Source organism: Ovis canadensis, chromosome 14, assembly GCF_042477335.2.
Source record: "Ovis canadensis isolate MfBH-ARS-UI-01 breed Bighorn chromosome 14, ARS-UI_OviCan_v2, whole genome shotgun sequence".
NCBI lineage: Eukaryota > Metazoa > Chordata > Mammalia > Artiodactyla > Bovidae > Ovis > Ovis canadensis.
The window spans coordinates 69,736,194-69,746,820 of record NC_091258.1 but is presented as its reverse complement, the minus strand read 5'-3'; positions in this window follow the sequence as shown (position 1 = coordinate 69,746,820).

The following is a 10,627-nucleotide window of genomic DNA, read 5'->3' as shown; positions in this document are numbered from 1 at the left end:
AATCATGAAAAACAGTAGTATAGTTCCTGTATTTGTTGACGCGGGGTGCCATAACAAATTACCACAGGCCGACTAGCTGAGAACAACGGAAGTGTATTCTCTGAGAGTTCTAGAGACCGGAAGTCTGAAGTCAAGATGTCAGCCCGTTCCTTCTGAGACTCTGCCAGAGAACCTCGTGCCTCATCCGTGCCTCTCACCCGGCTCCTGGTAGCTGTCTGAAATCCTTGGTGCTTCTGTAGATGTATCGCTCCACTCTGCTTCCTACACCACCTGGTCCCGCGTGGATCTCATACTTCCCTCTTCCTTTCCGGTTCTTTCTCTTTTAAAGCACATAGCACACTGATTTATTTTTTTTTAATTGTAGTCTGATTAGGAGTACATGAACTCTTTTTTCTCGAGCATTGAGCAGCACTTTTCAAGCCCTAATAAATGTCAAGGTTAGAAAGGTGCGATACTGTTCAGCTTAAAGGTAAATAAGCAGGGTGACAATATACAGCCTTGACGTACTCCTTTTCCTATTTGGAACCAGTCTGTTGTTCCACGTCCAGTTCTAACTGTTGCTTCCTGACCTGCATACAGATTTCTCAAGAGGCAGGTCAGGTGGTCTGGTATTCCCATCTCTTTCAGAATTTTCCACAGTTTGTTGTGATCCACACAGTCAAAGGCTTTGGCATAGTCAATAAAGCAGAAATAGATATGCCAGCAAATATGCCAACAAATTTGGAAAACTCAGCAGTAGCCACAGGACTGGAAAAAGTCAGTTTTCATTCCAATCCCAAAGAAAGGCAATGCCAAAGAATGCTCAAACTATTGCACAATTGCACTCATCTCACATGCTAGTAAGGTAATGCTCAAGATTCTCCAAGCCAGGGTTCAGCAATACGTGAACCGTGAAATTCCAGATGTTCAAGCTGGTTTTAGAAAAGGCAGAGGAACTAGAGATAAAATTGCCATCTGTTGGATTATCAAAAAAGAAAGAGAGTTCCAGAAAAACATCTATTTCTGCTTTATTGACTATGTGAAAGCTTTTGACTGTGTGGATCACAACAAACTGTGGAAAATTCTAAAAGAGATGGGAATATCAGACCACCTGACCTGCCTCTTGAGAAACCTGTATCTAGGTCAGGAAGCAACAGTTAGAACCGGATGTGGAACAACAGACTGGTTCCAAATAGGGAAAGGAGTACGTCAAGGCTGTATATTGTCACCCTGTTTATTTAACTTATATGCAGGGTGCATCATGAGAAATGCTGGGCTGGAGGAAGCACAAGCTGAAATCAAGATTACCAGGAGAAATATCAATAACCTCAAATATGCAGATGACACCACCCTTATGGCAGAAAGCGAAGAAGAACTAATGAGCCTCTTGATGAAATTGAAAGAGGAGAGTGAAAAAGTTGGCTTAAAACTCAACATTCAGAAATCTAAGATCATGGCATCTGGTCCCAGCACTTCATGGCAAATAGATGGGGAAACAGTGTCAGACTTTATTTTTGGGGGCTCCAAAATCACTGCAGATGGTGACTGCAGCCATGAAATTAAAAGACACTTACTCCTTGGAAGAAAAGTTATGACCAACCTAGATAGCATATTAAAAAGCAGAGCCATTACTTTGCCAACACAGGTCCATCTAGTCAAGGCTATGGTTTTTCCAGTAGTCATGTATGGATATGAGAGTTGGACTATAAAGAAAACTGAGCGCCGAAGAATTGATGCTTTTGAACTGTGGTGTTGGAGAAGACTCTTGAATGTCCCTTGGACTGCAAGGAGATCCAAACAGTCCATCCTAGAGGAGATCAGTCCTGAGTATTCAATGGAAGGACTGATGTTGAAGCTGAAAGTCCAATACTTTGGCCACCTGATGCAAAGAACTGACTCATTGGAAAAGACTCTGATGCTGGGAAACATACTTACTGAGAGCATTGCCAATGACTGAACAACAAGGCATTTGCCATCTGCCTTTACGGAGATTGAACCCCATGCTGCCATAGCTGTTGACCTTCAACAACCCCTGAGGGAGTTCAGGGTGGAGTGAGGCACTCTGTGCTCCAGGGAATCTGGTAGGACAGGTCTGGTAGGATAGTTGGATGTTTTCAGGAACAGATTTTATGATCTCAATCCTCGCATCTCCTCATATCTAGAGAAGCACTAAATCCCCTCATGGTGATATCAAATCCTCACTAACAAAAAGACTTTTGTAAAATGGGTGCTTCATGGCACTGAACTCCCCCTTCACCAAAACCTTATATGTTGGCTTTCCCCACTGCCGCTTGGGAGCAGTCTCTCAGAGCTATATGAGACGCTGCCTCCCGGGCTGCCGTCCTCATCTTGCCCCCAATAAAACTTAACTCATAACTCTCAAGTAGTACATTTTTTTTTAATCGACAGATTGAAGGCGGGAGGTGAAGGGGACGACAGAGGATGAGATGGTTGGATGGCATCGCCGACTCAATGGACATGAGTTTGAGTAAACTCTGGGAGTTGGTGATGGACAGGGAGGCTTGGAGTCCTGCAGTCCATGGGGTCGCAAAGAGTCAGACTCGACTGAGCTACTGAACTGAACTGAAGGTTAACAGGGCAGCCTGTTAGCATCCACAAGAATGACAAGTTGATTTTAACCTAATAAATACCCTGAAAATATCCTTAAGAAGATAATCCATCACGCCAAACTTTTCCTTTACATTAATGTCATACTCTACTGAGTGTGCTGCTAGTTCATTCTCTTTGCCATCTTTGATGATGCCACTACGTTCAGCAAGTTTATCTGGTACACAGGTGAGCTTTTTTGTTTTGTTTTGTTTGACCAGGACCTGCGGCATGTGAGATCTTAGTTCCCCGACCAGGGGACAAACCCGTGCCCCCTGCAGTGGAAGCGCAGAGTCCCAGCCACTAGAATTCCCTACAAGCGAGCTTTGAATTTGAGCCTAGATTCAAATTCCTCCTCCTCACATATTATCTCTTTGACTTTGGGCAAAATAGATAACCTCTCCATGCCCTGATTTCTTTAACTGTAAGATAGAGAAATGATAATGCCTACTTCGCAAGAATGTTATGCAGATTAGTGAAATAATACATGAGACACTTAGCGTGGTATTTGGTATATAGCAACTGACTCAAATGTTAGCTGTTAATATGGATAATAATGCTGACTGTAATTGCTAATAATTATTATGTATTATTAGAATATAGTTGTGCATTAGAGATCTTCATAATCACTTTCATGATGACCTGATATATTAAGGATCAGGTGTTCTAGAAGGGGAAATGATGTTTCAGGGTAAGGAAATGTAAGCAGGGCAATTTTTTTTTTTTTTATCACCTGTTTGCTTTGAATAACATCAGTTGGTTATAGTCATCCATATATGTTTTTTCCCCTCCTTTCTCTTATAAAGATACCTGTCATTAGATTTAAGGACCAGTCTAAATCCTGAACAATCTCATCTCGATACCCTTACTTCAGTTATACATCTTTAGAGACCCCCCTTTCCTAGTAAAGTCCCAATCCAGGTTCTGGGGAGTTAGGAAAATATCTTCTGAGGGTCATCATTAAACTTGCTACATACCATCATACCATCTTGGAAAAACAGCTCATCAATTTTTCATAAAGTGAGACATAAGCTTACCATGTGACCCAGAAAAGGCACTCCAAAGTATTCACCCATGAGAAGTAAGAACACATGTACGCACAAATATTCAGAGCAACTTTATTCATCACAACCCCAATCTGGAAAACTAGGAACGGTGGGAACTTTCTAAACAATGGGTAATTGTATGTTGGTAGGACAGAATGCTACTCAGCAATTAGAAGAACTGCCTACTGATAATGTATAACACCGCAGATAGAAGCCAGGCAGAAAGGAGTGCAAACTGTATGATTCTATTTCTGTGAAATTGTAGAGACCATTAATCCTTAAGATAGAAGTCAGATTAGGGTTGCCTAGTTAGCATGTTGAAAAGCAGAGACATTACTTTGCCAACAAAGATCCGTCTAGTCAAGGCTATGGTTTTTCCAGTGGTCATGTATGGATGCGAGAGTTGGACTGTGAAGAAAGCTGAGTGCCGAAGAATTGATGCTTTTGAACTGTGGTGTTGGAGAAGACTCTTGAGAGTCCCTTGGACTGCAAGGAGGTCCAACCAGTCCATTCTGAAGGAGATCAGCCCTGGGATTTCTTTGGAGGGAATGATGCTGAAGCTGAAACTCCAGTACTTTGGCCACCTCATGTGAAGAGTTGACTCATTGGAAAAGACTCTGATGCTGGGAGGGACTGGGGGCAGGAGGAGAAGGGGACGACAGAGGATGAGATGGCTGGATGGCATCACCGACTCGATGGACGTGAGTCTGAGTGAACTCCGGGAGATGGTGATGGACAGGGAGGCCTGGCGTGCTGCAATTCATGGGGTCGCAAAGAGTCGGACACTACTGAGCGACTGAACTGAGGCCAAGGGAGTGGGGATGGGGGGTTGATTATATGCCTGTACAGAGCAACCTTTTTTTTTTTAAAGGAATGCTCTGAGTTTTTAAAAACAATTTTATGTCTCTATTTACTGTGCGGGGTCTTCGTTTAGTTGAGGGCTTGTCTCTAGTTGTGGAGAGCAGAGGCTACTCTCTAGTTGCAGTCGAGAACCTCTCATCACGGTGGTTTCTCTTGTGCAGCACAGGCTCTGGGTGCAAGGGCTTCAGTAGTCGCAGCATGTGGGCTCAGCAGTCACAGCTCACAGGCTCTAGAGCTCGGGCTCCATAGTTGTGGTGCATGGACTCAGCTACTCAGCATGTGGGATCCTCCGGACCAGGGATTGAATCCATGTCTCCTGCCACAAGCAAGCGGATCCTTTACCACTGAGCCATCAGGGAAGCCAGAAACTGTTCTATATCTTGATTGTGAAGATGGCCATACACTGTATATATTTGTCAAAGCCCATAGAAGAATACACTTAAAATTGGGGCATTGTTTTAAGTTACGGTAAAATACACGTAACGTAAAGTTTACTGTCTAAACGCTTTTGAAGGTTCAGTGCAATAGTGTTCAGTAGATTCACATTGTTTTGCTACCAGTCTCCAGAACTTTTTTATCTTGTAAAAATGGAAGTTTTATATTCATTAAACAACTCCTCACTCCCCACCACCCTCCCTGCCTCAGCCCCTGGCAACCACCATTCTACTATCTGTCCCCATGAATTTGACTGCTCTAGGTACCTCATGTAAGTAGAATCATAAGGTGTCTTCCTTCAATTGTAATAAATATCCCATACTAATATAGGATGTTAATAATAAAGGGAATTAGGAGAGGGTATTAGGGACTGTGGAATTAGGGTACAGAGTTCCCATTAGGATAGATGGGAAATTTCTGTACTTTAAGCTCAATTTTTTTCTGTAAACCTAAAGCTGCTTTCGGAGAAGGCAATGGCACCCCACTCCAGTACTCTTGCCTGGGAAATCCCATGGACGGAGGAGCATGGTGGGCTGCAGTCCATGGGGTCGCTAAGAGTCGGACACGACTGAGCGACTTCACTTTCACTTTTCACTTTATGCATTGGAGAAGGAATTGGCAACCCACTCCAGTGTTCTTGCCTGGAGAATCCCAGGGACGGGGGAGCCTGGTGGGCCGCCGTCTATGGGGTCGCATAGAGTCGGACACGACTGAAGCGACTTAGTAGTAGTAGTAGTAAAGCTGCTTTAAATAAAAAGCTTATTAATCTCTTTTAAACATAACAGATGCCACTCAGGCAAAAACCACAGGTGTCTATTATATGGGTCCATAGCTGCAGGTGGGCGTCCCCTCTAACAATAGTTTGCACGTCTGTGGGCGATTATGGAGCTTGGAAATAATAATAAAGGTGACTGCCCTCTGCACACTAAAGTATTTGAGTCCAAGGTCATTCCTTATTCCTGAACACAATTTCTTTCTGCCTGAGATACCGTTCTCCAGGGCTCTCGAGCGGAGGGATGTAACCAATCAAGAATGGCCCGTCAGTGGCGTCACCAGTCACCAAGACCTCCAAGGGCCCCGGCACACTGTGGCGCCCTCTGGCGGAGAGAGGGAGCCAGTCTGGTCAGCTGACTTGGGCCAAGTTCCAATGCCGGGTGCGACGCCCCCCACGCCCCCTGGCGACTCAAGCCACTTTCCATCTCCAGAAACCCGACCCGGAGAGAGAGATTCTGAGAGGAAGGAAAGAGCAAGAGTACCTGGCATCCAATCAGATACAGGAATGAACTCAACAGCCATCCAATCAGATTAGCGGACCCAACCGAATAGCTCAGGTATCCCATTAGATGGAGTAGAGTTGCCATGACAACACGAGTGTCCGTAGGGTTGGCTGGGTCCCCGAGCTCGAACGCGTGAGCGCCACCTGGCGCTCAGCAACGCGGGGCCACGTACCCGCGGCGAGCGCGTGCTTGCTGAAGGCTGCCGGTAAGGCCGAGCAGAGCCTGCGGGAGTGAGGTCGCCAGGTGCGGAGCCTTGGAGGGCATGAGCTCCCCGGCGAGCCCGCGTGAGCTCCTGCGAGCCCGCTGGCGGGTCGCGCGCACCTGCTCCAGTGCGGCGGATGGTGTGCGGGCCCTCGTGTTTCTGTCTTCTTTTACCTTGATAATAGGCGGGAAAAGGGCCTGAAGCGAGGTGTTAGGTGACAGGCACAAGGGGGGTGACAGACTGAGGAATCCGGGTCGGGAGCGGCGGGGCTGACTGACAGATGGGCCGGGGTCGGGGCTGTGGCCGGGCTCTGTCCCAGAAAAGGCCTGGGAGAGGATGTTGCCCCATAAAAATCTTGTTGAAGGACAGAGCCCAGGCTTTGCGGGCCCTTGAACGTGGACTTGCTCTGCCTCTTGAGTTATCCACTATTGGTTCTAGGCAGAAGGAAGAGCAGGGGAAAAGCGCGTGCTTGGTATGTTTGAGGCACAGAAAGAAAGTCAGAAATGCCGGAGGGAGCATAATAAGTGAGGGGGGAGGGGAGGCCCAAAATGGAGGCAGAGAGGCAGGGGCCAAATTGTATAGCGCCTGGTGGCCACAGTGAGGTGCTTCCTTTTTATTCTAAGAGGAAAGAGAAGGCGTGAGCTAACTAGGCCAGAATTCAAGACCTTCTGCGTAGATTTGCTGTGTATCTCGGTCAAGTCACTGTACCACTCTGATTCTTTTGTTGTCCGAAGTGTGGGGGGGAAAAAAAGAGTCCAGGAAGGAGATTCAAGAGATGGTGAGTTTTCTCCCATCTTATATTTTCCCTCTAGTGGATTCCAAAAGAGGGGCTGAGAGATTTCCTTCAAAGAAGCTAAGACTGAAGTTATCCCAAAGAGCCTTTTGTACTGAGCCTTTTGTACAGAGAACTCCCACCTTCAGTTCCTTGATCCAGTCCTTTGTGACCCAAAGCTCCTCTCCAGGAATGGAAGGAGGGATCCTGGACTCCTTGAAGACAGTCTTCTTCCTTTCGATGCCTCCCAGGCAGTCTGCTTAGAACTCAGCTGGGCTTTATAACCTGTGGCCAGACTTCAGGGGGTCAAAATTTCCCCTGAAATTGTATACAAAGTTTTGTCCACAGGTCTTTGTCTCTAGGGAAAGGATTTCTAGTTCATCAGATTCTCAAAGGATTATTTCATTTGCAAAAGACAGAACTCCAATGCAGACTGGCTGGGAAAAAAAAAAAGAAAAGAAAAGAAAAAAAAGGAAGATGGATTGTTACTGCCTCATATAAATGAAAAGTCATGGCCACCCCCAAAACTTCAAGCGCAGGTTGAGACACTCACGTGATATTATCTGGGTGCCTCTGGTGAGCCCTGACTTCCTCTGATTGGCTTCATCTTCACACAGGCTCTCCCTTCCTGGTGGAAGTGACCTTGTGATTACATTGAAAGTGAAAGTCACTCAGTTGTGTCCCACTCTTTGCGACCCCACGGACTGTAGCCCTCCAGGCTCCTCTGTCCATGGAATTCTCCAGCAAGAATAGTGGAGTGGGTTGCCACTTCCTTCTCCAGGGGATCTTCCCAACCCAGGGATTGAACCCGGGTCTCCTGCATTGCAGGCAGAGTCTTTAGTGTCTGAGCCACCAGGGAAGCCCCATGTGATTACATTAGACCCACCTGAATAATCCCAGCTACTCTCCCTGTCTTCTTTTCTTTTCTGGCTGCACCTTGCAACATGTGGCACCTTGCAGCAATTCCTTAACCAAGGATCGAACCCATGCCCTCTGTCACTGAAGTCTGAAGTCTTACCCACTGGCCCACCAGGGAAGTTCCTTAGTCTCCCTATCTTAAAGTCAGCTGATTAGCAACCTTAATTCCTTCATCAGCCTTCATCCCAATTTACCATCTAACCTGACATATTCACAGGTTCTGGGGATTAGGACATCTTTGGGGAGCCATCATTATGCCTATCGCAGCAGGGGTAAATGCTATGGAAGCAACAGAAAGTAGTCATTGTTTTCTGGATGCTGGGTTAGAAGCAAGGTTAGGGTGAGGAGGGGCTGGGAAATGGAACGGAGTTAACATTAAAATGAATACATACTACCTCTCAGACACTATTCTTGGAACTTTAGATACATTATTTACTTTTTTTTTTTACTTTATTTTACTTTACAATACTGTATTGGTTTTGCCATACATTGACATGAATCTGCCACGGGTGTACATGAGTTCCCAATCCTGAACCCCCCTCCCACCTCCCACCCTATATCATCTCTCTGGATTATTATTTACTTTTTATGACAACCCTGTTAATATCCCCATTTTACAAATGAGAACCAAATATCCCCATTTTACAAATGAGAAAACAGAAGTTCAGAGTGATGGGGTAATGTGTCACAAAACTGGTGGCAGAAGTGGGATTAGAAGTCAGGCCTGTCTGCCTCTAAAAGACATTTAAAATAGAACCTTAGGCAGGGGACTTCCCTGGTGGTCAAGCGCTTAAGACTGTGCTCCCAAGGCAGGGGCACGGGTTCAGTCCCTGGTCAGGGAACTAAGATCCTTGGTCAGTGAACTAAGAGCCTACATGCCACAAACAAGGCCAAAATAAAGAAAGAACTGATTATTTTAAAAGAATGGGAAGAATTTTTTTTAATATGAAAAATTTGGGGACTTTCCAGGTAGTCTAGTAGTTAAGACCACATGCCTCCAATGCAGGGAGTGAGGGTTTGTTTGATCCCTGGTTAGTCAAGGAACTAAGATTTCATGTGCTAGGTGGCCTGGCCAAAAACAAAAAAGATGTAATATTTTAAAAAATAGAACCTTACGTTTATATTCACAGTATACCATGGACATGTATTCACATGTATTTCTTCCCTTTTAGAAAATTATTTATTTTTTCAAACATACAAGTAATGTATGGATAGAGTGTCCTTGCTTTTTAAAAACTGTGTAATAGGTCAAGCTAGAGTCCCCTTTGACCACCTGTCTATAATCACAGTTTCTTCCCTGGAAGTAACCTTTGTTTATCCATTTACGGTGGGTCCTTCTAGATCTTTGTCTATAAGTGTGTGCATATATCTAGTAATATAGTGTATGCATAGTATTGTATAGTAAATGAGTAGTATTGTTTTGAGCAAGCATGTGAGTGTGTTTTAACATAAATGGGATCATACTGTACATATTGTTCTGCAGCTTGCTTTTTTAACTCAACAATATGTCTTGGAAATCCATCCAGCTTTATTTAAATAGCTCTGTACCATTTCTTTCAAGAGCTGCAGTGGTGTTCCAAAAAACCCGTGTTTCTTTATCCATTCTCCTGTTGCTGGACATTTGGGTTATTTTTGGTTTCTTTGCTCTTACAATGTTGCTGTGAACATCTTTTTTCTCAGGTACATGTATGTTGCCTGTGGGTCAATCAGGACAGGCAGAATCATCAGGTTATGTGAGTATCTGCATTTTAATTTAAATAACACTTTCTGTAACTTCCAACTACTGCCATATAGTGAGTATCAAAAGCTCAGGAACTTCAATTCTGTGATGGTTGATGGAGTCTGGCTTATCTAGGGCTGGTCTGCAGTGGGCTGCAAGTCCGGCTGGCTCAGGTCTGCTCCAAGTATCTCATTCTAGGGCCCAGGCCAAGAAGGGTCCGCACCTACAGCAGGCATCTCGCGGCCAGAGAAGAGTCACAGAGAACTAACGGCAGCAAGCTAAGCCAATCACGTCCTAGATTTACACACCACCGTTCCCACCCACAAGCCATTGGCCAAAGCAAGTCACATGACTGCACACAGCGTGAAGGGCCGGGAATGATGTCATGGCGAAGGCGTGGGGACAGTGTGACAGCAGTTTTCACTTCTGCAAGCCTAGGACAGAGGGCTTTCCACATCCAATCAACACTCACACCCCAGTCAACCCAGTTTTGGCCAGCCCTGCGGGAGAAATGTGTGTTGACTTTCTTTTTCCCAAAACGCCTTTATGGCTGCTCCCAGCCAAGGGGCAGCACAAAAGCATCAAGCAGGGGGACTTCCCTGATGGCGCAGTGGGTAAGAGGGCGCCAACCAGGGTACCCAGGCTCAGTCCCTGGTCTGGGGAGACTCCTCGCACCACAGAGCGACTCAGCCCGTGCACCATAACTATGGAAGCCTACACTGTAGAGACCAAGCGCCACGGCTACTGAGCCCGTGGGCCTCGAGACTGTGCTCTGCAGCCGGAGAAGCCACTGCAATGATAAGCCTGCGA